A 9,277-nucleotide genomic window follows, 5' to 3' on the forward strand; every position below is an offset into this window, starting at 1 on the left:
CAGGGAGGTTTTGGGTTCACAATTACCGGCGACTTTACTTATTACAGATGTGTCCCGGCCTGTTACTTTGTCTGTCTGTCAGTCTGTCTGTCTGTCTGTCTGTATCTATCTATCTATCTATCTGTCTGTCTGTCTGTCTATTAATTACAGACTTCCCTGCCCCATCAGGAAGCAAAACAAGCCCACAAGTGCCCTGGAAACCCCAAAATCCCAAATAAAGAGACATCCAAGTTTTACCATGTCTCATTTAACACCTGATTTTCCCGGGGCGAAACGTTCCTGCAGTGAAATCTAAGTAATACCAGACACTGTTTTTACCACAGCTTGTTCAGCATGTGATTTCCCTGGAGCAAAACGTTTTGTTCTTGCCAGTTCCAAGAATTGCCAGTGTGACTGTAATTTATCAGGTACCAAGGGGTAAGGGAAAAACAAGTCTCTTCGTGAGCAGGAATTCTTCAATTCATATTTTCTTCTGGGGAAATGTGTGTTCCCACATTAATGTGCCATGGTCACAGAGGTGTGGATTGGAATGTTTTTCGTGATGGAAGATAGCTCACCTCAAACCTTGTCAAGCTATGATAAATCCTTAATAAGTTTGCCTCACTTGCAAAATAAGGAGTTGCAGGTTTGCAAAAGATCAGTCCTGTGAAGTTCCTGCAAAGACTGACAGCTACAGAAACACTACGTGTAGTGCCTCGTCACTTTGGATTGTGTATTTTGTATTTTTCTGGGACGTTCTCAGAGACCCCACCTGATGACTCACAATAGTTAGCATTTCCTGTGGCTGATTTTTGCAACTAAGCAAAACCAGCTTGTAACCAGCTTCAAAACTTAATTTTGCCATGTCTTTGGTTAGGCTTGTAACTGCAGTTTTTGCCACGTACCATAGACATTACTGGACAATTTCAGAAGGGCAGACCTAGCTTTAAAATACTGTAATCTTTAAATGTGCCTTTTGGGATGTATTTCCTGCTCCATTTAACTATTATGCTGTACTCAGTACTTAAATCTCTCTTCACCGCAGAACATCTCCTGGTCCTCAGCTTCCCTTGTGTACATTAGTAGGAGGTAGGAGCAAAAAATCAATGCCAGCTGACATGCCTCAGCTACAGGAAGAAAGCAGCCGCCATTCAGTGCAGACAAGAAAGGGGAAAAAAGGGTTTCAGGAAAAAGGAGAGAAAAATGTATTTTTTAATTCAGAGAATCACTCCAAAAGCCTAAGCCAATGTGTACTATATGTGCAATATTTATTTATAATTATGTTATTTACATAACATATGTACATATTTACATAATATATGAAYGTGGGCTGAGGCAGCTTCTAGGGGAGAATACTGGTCATAGCAGGGATGGTTTTCTTACTGGGAGAAAGCCAGAAGCAGGGGTGACACTGAAAGTCACCTTRCTTTATCAGGTAGAAAAATGAAGAATAAATTTGACAACCAAAGCCACTGTCCTTCTCAAAGGTGGATTACCAAGTTTTTTATTACATAGCTTATCATTAAAGACTTTTGCTGTCCTTTCCAGTGTGCTGACATTGTACAAACATATAGCAAGAGATAATCTTTGAGTTTTCCAGGTCAGTGGTGGGAGGAGAGAAAAGCACAATGAGAAAGCACAGAACAAAGGTCATCTTAATCTGCCCTCTTCACCTCACCTTTATCCTTGTCATTATGTCTTTTAATGAGAATACCYCCAGGTTCATGTGAAGTAAGTTTAAAGGAAACGTGGCCATACTGAGTCAGCTGAAGGTTCCTGTCTTGATTTCAGTTCAGTCGAGTTATAAAGAATGTCTGGAATAAAACGGATAGGTGAAAGTGGCTCTAGCAGGCTGAGATTGTCCTTCGGAGAAGGAATTAGCATGGAGATCTTTCTTACAATTCATTTGGCTTATAAGATTATAATACTTCCTKCTTCCTTGAAGACCAGATTACTCTTTTACTCAGATTGTTACTCTACTTTTGTTACCAAAAGAACAGTGGATATTTTCATAAAAGAGCTTCTTTTAAATTAGCATTTTTAAGCCCTCCTCCCTAGATGTTTCTCAGGATGATACTATTGTATTTATTAAAGTGACAGCTGAAACTGCTTTTTATCCGCACTCCAGCTTGTGATCCCAGGCAACTGAAGTGGTATTATTGCTGCTTTAAGGATAAGGAGTAAAAGGCTGACTGTTTTAGTCATAGACTAAAGAAAGGAAGAAAGAGCGGAGCTGGGTAATCGTCAAATGGAGCATCATGGGGAGGTGAACTCACTGCTCTTCCTGTTGACCTATATGTGAGGGCTTCCTTCCTTGGCAATAACTGTTTCTCTATACGCTGCTTGGCTCTACTCATGTTGTGCTAGCTCCTTAAAGGAGGGTGCCAGTAAAATAATCTAGAGGAGTAACCACCACTGGATTTCAATTAGCTGATTTTATTCACCAATACAAAATCTTTGTGATAACAACATCCATCATTATCTGGTGTGATTGTTATAGGAATGGGCTTACCCATTAGTACTCATTAGTAATTAGCAACTGGCAATTAGTGCAACTCAATGGAATACACTGCTTGTCCCAGAAAACTRAACTAAACTAAACTAATTTTATTCCCTTTGTCTTGTATTCCCTTAGGAAAAGAGTATATGACTGTGCTATAGTCATCCTTGCAAGGTGGTCCTTCCAGTGCCTTCAGGCAAGTTTTGGTCCATTGTTAAGGGTTTTGCAAGTGAATCAGTTCTTTAGTGAGTTAGGTATTTCTTTGCCAATGTAAGTGGGACCCTCCTGTCTCCACAAGACTTCCTGCTTCCTCGCGTTGTTGGGAAAAGCACCCAGAGCCTCATCATCACTTCTCTGTCATAGATCATGATGGCTGAACACTGGCAGAGTTCCTGCACTTCTGCTGTTCGGGTTGTTGACTCTTCACTCATCCATCAAGCAGCAGCCAGCCTGAAGTCCCAGGGCCAGGCAGGTAGCCTTGGTTTGCAGGTATCTTTGCCTTATGCACTCCCACAGGTGGCTCCTTGCTTCTCTGAGTTATCTTCCCAGCTTCCTAGACCCACATACCCGGATGGCCAAAGCCATCTGCACTATTTAGCAAAACTTTACACTCAAGGTAATTCAATATTCCTGAGAAGCTTTGCATTTGTGGTAGACGGATGTGTGGTGCTTCTGAGAATATCAATCTCAACCCTTTTYCTCCATTAGGAATCTCAGGGATTTCTTCCAACTGTCTTACAAAAAAATTCAACAATTTCTGAGAGATTTAATCCAGACATTTTTTATACATGAGACAAAATCAAGAAATACTTACAGTTTCTTTATTTAGAACTTTTCACCAAAAAAAAAAAAAAACTGTTAATTGTCATTGTGTTACTGTGGGCTCCAGGCACTCCGAAGACACAGCATTTAACTGTTAAAAGAACTAAAGTGTTCTTCTGGTTTTCCCAACTGTAGGAGAGCATATCAGTCTCTTAGAGGGATGATTAAAAACTCTTTCTGTCCTCCCTCACAGCAGCATGCCTGAAATACTGAATGGCTTACGATGAGTCCTCAGACAGCTGTGATAAACTGAGTCATTCTTCTAAGACCATGTAAGTGCTTGTGTACAAGCAGAAGTATGCTTGATTTGGCTGGGGTAGAAATACAACGGTTTGTTATGACTGTTGTTTACTAGTTAAGAGTAGTTGCAATAGCTTGCTCATGATTTCTGTAAATTGTAAAGAGTCGATAGTGAAAGATTTAGTTTCTTTCAAATTACGTAAGAAAGTTCTGTTTAACTAACAACTTAAATCTCAGCTTTGGAAACTCTTTGAAACCATTACACCTGGAATAACATGTTCATATTAAAGTACACGATCACTGAACTTTGACCTACTGCTGTTCAGAAACAACAACAAAAAATCCACCATTCAGTCTTTTTTTGTCTTTTAAATCACTATCTTTTGACTCAGTTTTAGAAATTAAGTGAAAAAATGAGAAACAAGTTTTGGCTGAGTTCTAAAGCTGAGCAAGAGCAGAAAGTTTGAAGTATTTTTAGAGCATTAGAATAAATATTTGCAGGATTAGAATGCCGYCCTGAATTTACTAGTACCTCCCACATTTTGATCTTTCCTTTCACTTTCCTTTCTTGTTTTTACAAAACAAGATTTCAGTGCCTTGTTTACAAAGTTTTGGAGCAGCTCTAATGATCCAACAATACATGAAGAATATAAGATAAAGAAACTTCTTTTTAATCCTCTRTTTTCAAAAAGTTGTCAATATGCATATGCTATCAAACAGAAGCTTCTGTATTAAAAACACTGCTAGAATACATACCTTCAGAGCTTGAACATCAGGGCTCAATAATTATTGATCTGATAGAGTAATTAATATTGTTATTTACATTTGATTATCATAGTGCATCCTGGGCATATTTCCTAACATGGCAACTAAGTCAATGGAAGAAAAAAAATAAAATTGATTTATCTTTTCTTGATTGATTTTTGTCTGAAAATGAAAGCCCGAAATACACAGCAGATACTTGAGACTGTTCTGGGAACGAAAGGACGTGTAGCATGGTAAATATCTACTCACAGAGAAAAGCAGAATAAATTGGGAGTTAGGACTAATCCAGTATTGTCTAATTCAAGCTCTTTGTGTTCCTTGGTAGGTTTGTTTCACCAGGTCTGTTTCTAATGCTGTATTTTTCTACTTACAATTAAAATTGGAACTTAATCCACTTGAAAAGGGTGAGAAATAAAGGTCACATAGACAAGCTCCCTTTCATTTCCCACCATTGAAATTCATGTGCAGGTGTGGGATAGAACTATCAGTCTTTGATATCCAATCTACAAAATAGTTCCAGCACCTGCTTGAGATGGAAGCACCTCAAGATAATCCAGAGGTGCCTTCTGATCTTTCTAGATCCAAAAGGAGCCAGTACTGGAGCTGGTCATGCTGGTTGGTAAGTTGTAATCCTTAAGACATTAAGGATCTGCTTATCTCTAAAGATGCCAGCCCTTTTTCTTTCCCAAGGCAATAGTAGTGTTCACAATTATACAAGCTGTTATTTCTCAATAATCTTAAATTAACATCCAGGAAGCACAAACAGAGGCCCCATGCCATCTCTGGCATCTCCAGAAGGGAACCCTAACATAATTGCCAAATTCATTGCAAGACATCTGCAAGACCAACAGCAAGGCAAAATAGCCATAATGGAAATGCACCTGGAAAAGCTCCAGGGAAACTATACTGACTGGTACATTATAAACACACACACACGGAGCAAACTGCCCTGGAGCACAATATCATAATGTGGAGACATGTCATGGAAGGCAAGTATCGTTGTTAAGAAGCATTTAATCAGTAATCTTTTTAGCCAAACACTGTCCTATATTGTCAAGAGCATGCTTTTGTCGTGCTTGACACTCTTTTGTTCTTCATCTTCATTTATAGACTAGCATAGTAACTAGCAGCTTTCTTGTAGTTCTATTTTTACATACCTCCAATTTTATGCTGCAGATTTTTTACTGCTTATGAGCACTGAAGACTCAGATTTCTTTCCTAAGCTGCTTTTTTTGGCTTGTATTAAGGGATTTCTATAGCTTGAGCGAAGTTTTCTTCAGGCATTTTTAAAACCCTTACCTACATTTTTCACGTTTTCAAAGAAGTTTGCTTTTAAATTCATCACATTTGTGGTATAAAGAGATTTCATTTTTCTTTCAGATTTTAGGCTGAAGCACAATGAATATAAGCTTTTTTTAACATTGTTATGTTTTTTTTTTTTTTTAACATTACTGCACTTCCATATTGTTCCCTTCACTTGTAGCTAAATTCACAGCGCTTAGCTGTGTCTAATTATCTATCTAATATGCACCATTGTCTCTCCCTGAGTTTCGATATATGTCTAGAAAGGTTTTGATGTATAAATTTTTGATATATAATAATGGGGGATTCATTATGATCCTTAATACCAAATGTTATTATTGCCAATTATCTGTCCCAGAAAGAGCGAAGGAAGGGAGGCAAGGAGGAAAGTAAGAAAGAAAGGAGTGAGGAAAGAAGGAAGGAAGAAAGGAACCATTTTACGCATAGTTTAAATCTGTTTACCTTGAGTTTTCAGGAACTGAAAACTTTTACACCAAATAGGTACACCTATTTATTACCAATAGGTATAAATTTGAATAGAAAAAAATAGAAGAAATCATTATGAAAGCTATGCCTATAGTTAGATTGTGATCGAGCAGATTCATCCTTTGACTCTCACTGTGACAAGATAAATTGATTGTATTGCACTCTATAGCTTGTTTTCCCATCCTTAGATGTTTGTAATTGGTCTTTTCTTGATTCTTTCTAATTTCAGTGTCTTTCATGGACACTGAGAACTGGACACAAAATGCCAGAAGCAATCATGCTAATGCCAAATGCAGAGGTTATATAATGTTCYTATTTATATATCCAAAGATAGTGTATTAGCTATTTAGCTTTTTCTGCTGCACTGAGAAGTCATATTCTCTTGATTATTGGTCACAGTTCATCCTRTGGCACACTGAATAAATATATAAAACCTACATTATCTTTATTGTTTATATTGAAATATGCATTGTTTCTTTGAGGCAAGTCAGTTAAGCTGTCAAGGTCAGAGAGTTATACTCTTCCTTATTTATTGTTTCTTTTGCCTTCTGTCCTTTGCAGATTTTAGTGGTGATTTTTTTTTCATCCAAATGGATGATAAAAATAGCATGGAGCCATGCACTGGCAGCTTCACAATTGTACTTGGAAAACACCACAATATACTTCATCCTTTATGGTATACTTTCTAAAGTGAGTCGGTGGTCAACAACAGACTGTGAATGATACCCCATCTTGTGTTTTATCTGATAAAACAGATTTGCTAATCATTCAGTGTAATTTTTTTTTAATTTTCAATATTTTGAAAAGTTATTGTTTTTTCCTTTTTTCTTAGTATATTTCATCATTTCACTATAGAAGAAAAATCTGTATTCGAAATAAGTAATCAAAAGACACTGAGGAATTAGGACTTTTTTTTTCCCTGTCTCTCATTGTGTGTTTTGATGCTTGTAGAGAACAGGAGTAGTATCTCCAGTACAAAACATCTGACTGCATCAATCTGCACGTAAGTAAATGTCAACTCAGAAATGCCTTTAGAATCTGTTAAAAAACGTGGAACTACTTGACAAACTGTCACAGAAGAGACAGAGTAAATGACAGCCCATGTTGAATCTGGATACTAGGGTTTATTGAAAAATCTGTGGGATAAAGACTCTTACACTACTATTTCATGCACTCGTTCCATGCACTCCATGTCAAGATTATCCCAGCTGGTCCAGGGAGGTTGGGGAGAAAGTCATGCTGGTTCCTGCTGCACCACAGCCTGGAGGTACCCAACTTGAGCATCACCACCCAAAGTCCTGAAACACTCCCTGGTAATCATCTCCACACAGCTCCCTGATCTCCATATCTTCCCCCTGTTCCAGGATGGAAGRACCTTCCAGCCAGGACCTTGATCTTCTTTCTTCTGGTCTTCCAAATGCCGAGCTCTCCCAATCTCAGTGGTCTACATGAGAAGCGTAGCACAYTGTTAGCCTCTTAAATGGTGGTTGTCTATCTCTCTATTATTTCAAAAATCCAGGACAAGACAGACCGCTTTTGTTTAATCTGGATGTTATCAAAATTTACTGGTGATATTGGTTGCAGCTAGCAAAGAACAGGCTTCTGCATGAGAGCATAAATTTTARATTTCAGACATCTACCCCTACATATACACATACACAGTTATTTACTGCCTGATAGCATTCATAATTTAAGCCATTTTTTTAATCCATTACACTAGCAAGGGTGTTTTTGTGATTCAGAAGTATTGATGTGACTCATAGGCCCTTTTGATATGTAAGTACAGGGCTCTAAATAGCAAGCTGTGACAGAAAGATGGAACAGGAAAACTAGCTTGTTTTCTTTCAGAATCTTGTTTCCTGATAATCACCATTGGAACACTTCAGGTGTTAAAATGCTGTGGTTTTGTAGTTTTTCAGTCAGAAACAGAGAATTCATGGAGAAAAAAAATCTAAACCTTTGCAAAAGGCAGGCAGTTTTTGCAAGTAGAATGATTCCCCATCCTCCAGATAGTCTGAGAAACACAGCACAGGTGCCCTCATGGATTCACTGCAGGTACTTCATAATTCAGAGGAAGACTAGTTTTATCTTATTGCGTTGGCTGTGCAAGAGAAATGGACCTCTGCAATAGCATGCAAGCACCAAGGAAAAATGTATTTTCTATATTGGGTGGGTCATTTAAGAAGTGCTCACTGCTACGCTGTTTTTGTTGTTCCCCTGTTCTACAGCTCCCAAGGCAGACTCTGTGTGCAGCAGAATGATGTCCTGGATTGAAGGAGAAGAAAGAAAATCCCATAAATTCCCACCGTGGGTTCTATAACTCCCACGATATCCAGACCAACTTCTACTTCTGGTCTTAAAATGAATGCTAGAGAAAATCCGTAACACTGCTTTTGCTTTTTATCTGGTTTGTTTTCTAGAGATTTAGGTAAACCACTACCTGCTAAAAAGATGAAGAGCAAGGCAAACATCTCCGAGTTGTTCATGTACCAATTATGTGCTTTCCAAGGCTGATAAACGAGAATTCATGTAGGTATCAGAATCTTTAGTGGAGGCTCAGGTTGAGGAACGAGAGGATAAATTTGGGGAGATTTTGAAAATGTAATATAGCTGGACTCTAGTATTGCAGCAATGATTCATGAAACTGAGGGTGAGCTTTAGCATGCAGAAGTAGGAAGTAGTAAGTGGGAAACAACTCTCAAGGGTCTGTTTTACAAAATAAAAGCTTGAATGCTGGCCTGTTCAGGGAACTTGCATCAGATATTTCATCTCAAAAGTCAGATTTGATCTGAAAGAAGCAGGCTACTTGGTCACAAAAAATTGCAAAATGAAAGCAAATGCTGAGTTTCAGTGTGCTCATTTAATACTTATTCATGTCAATTTTAATGTTTTTAGTCATAAAAAGAAAACAGAAAATGTTCCTGGTAATCCTGATAACTCATGATAGATACACTGTTGGCATGGGTAGTGGTATATCTAGCATAGAGATATGAAGATTGTAAATATGTTAAATCTATCTGCCATTACTCACAGAAAACTCTTTGTTTCTCCAGGAAAAAGACTCATGATGAATGGTTGTGTCATGAAATGTTGATGTATAGTATTGCAGATAAACAAAAGAGCCAACTTGTATTTCACTTGCTAAGTAGGTCAATTGAATTGGTTTAAGATTTGGCAAATGTC

Source organism: Nothoprocta perdicaria, unplaced genomic scaffold (assembly GCF_003342845.1).
Source record: "Nothoprocta perdicaria isolate Ctin4 unplaced genomic scaffold, notPer1 scaffold_168, whole genome shotgun sequence".
Taxonomy (NCBI): Eukaryota; Metazoa; Chordata; class Aves; order Tinamiformes; family Tinamidae; genus Nothoprocta; species Nothoprocta perdicaria.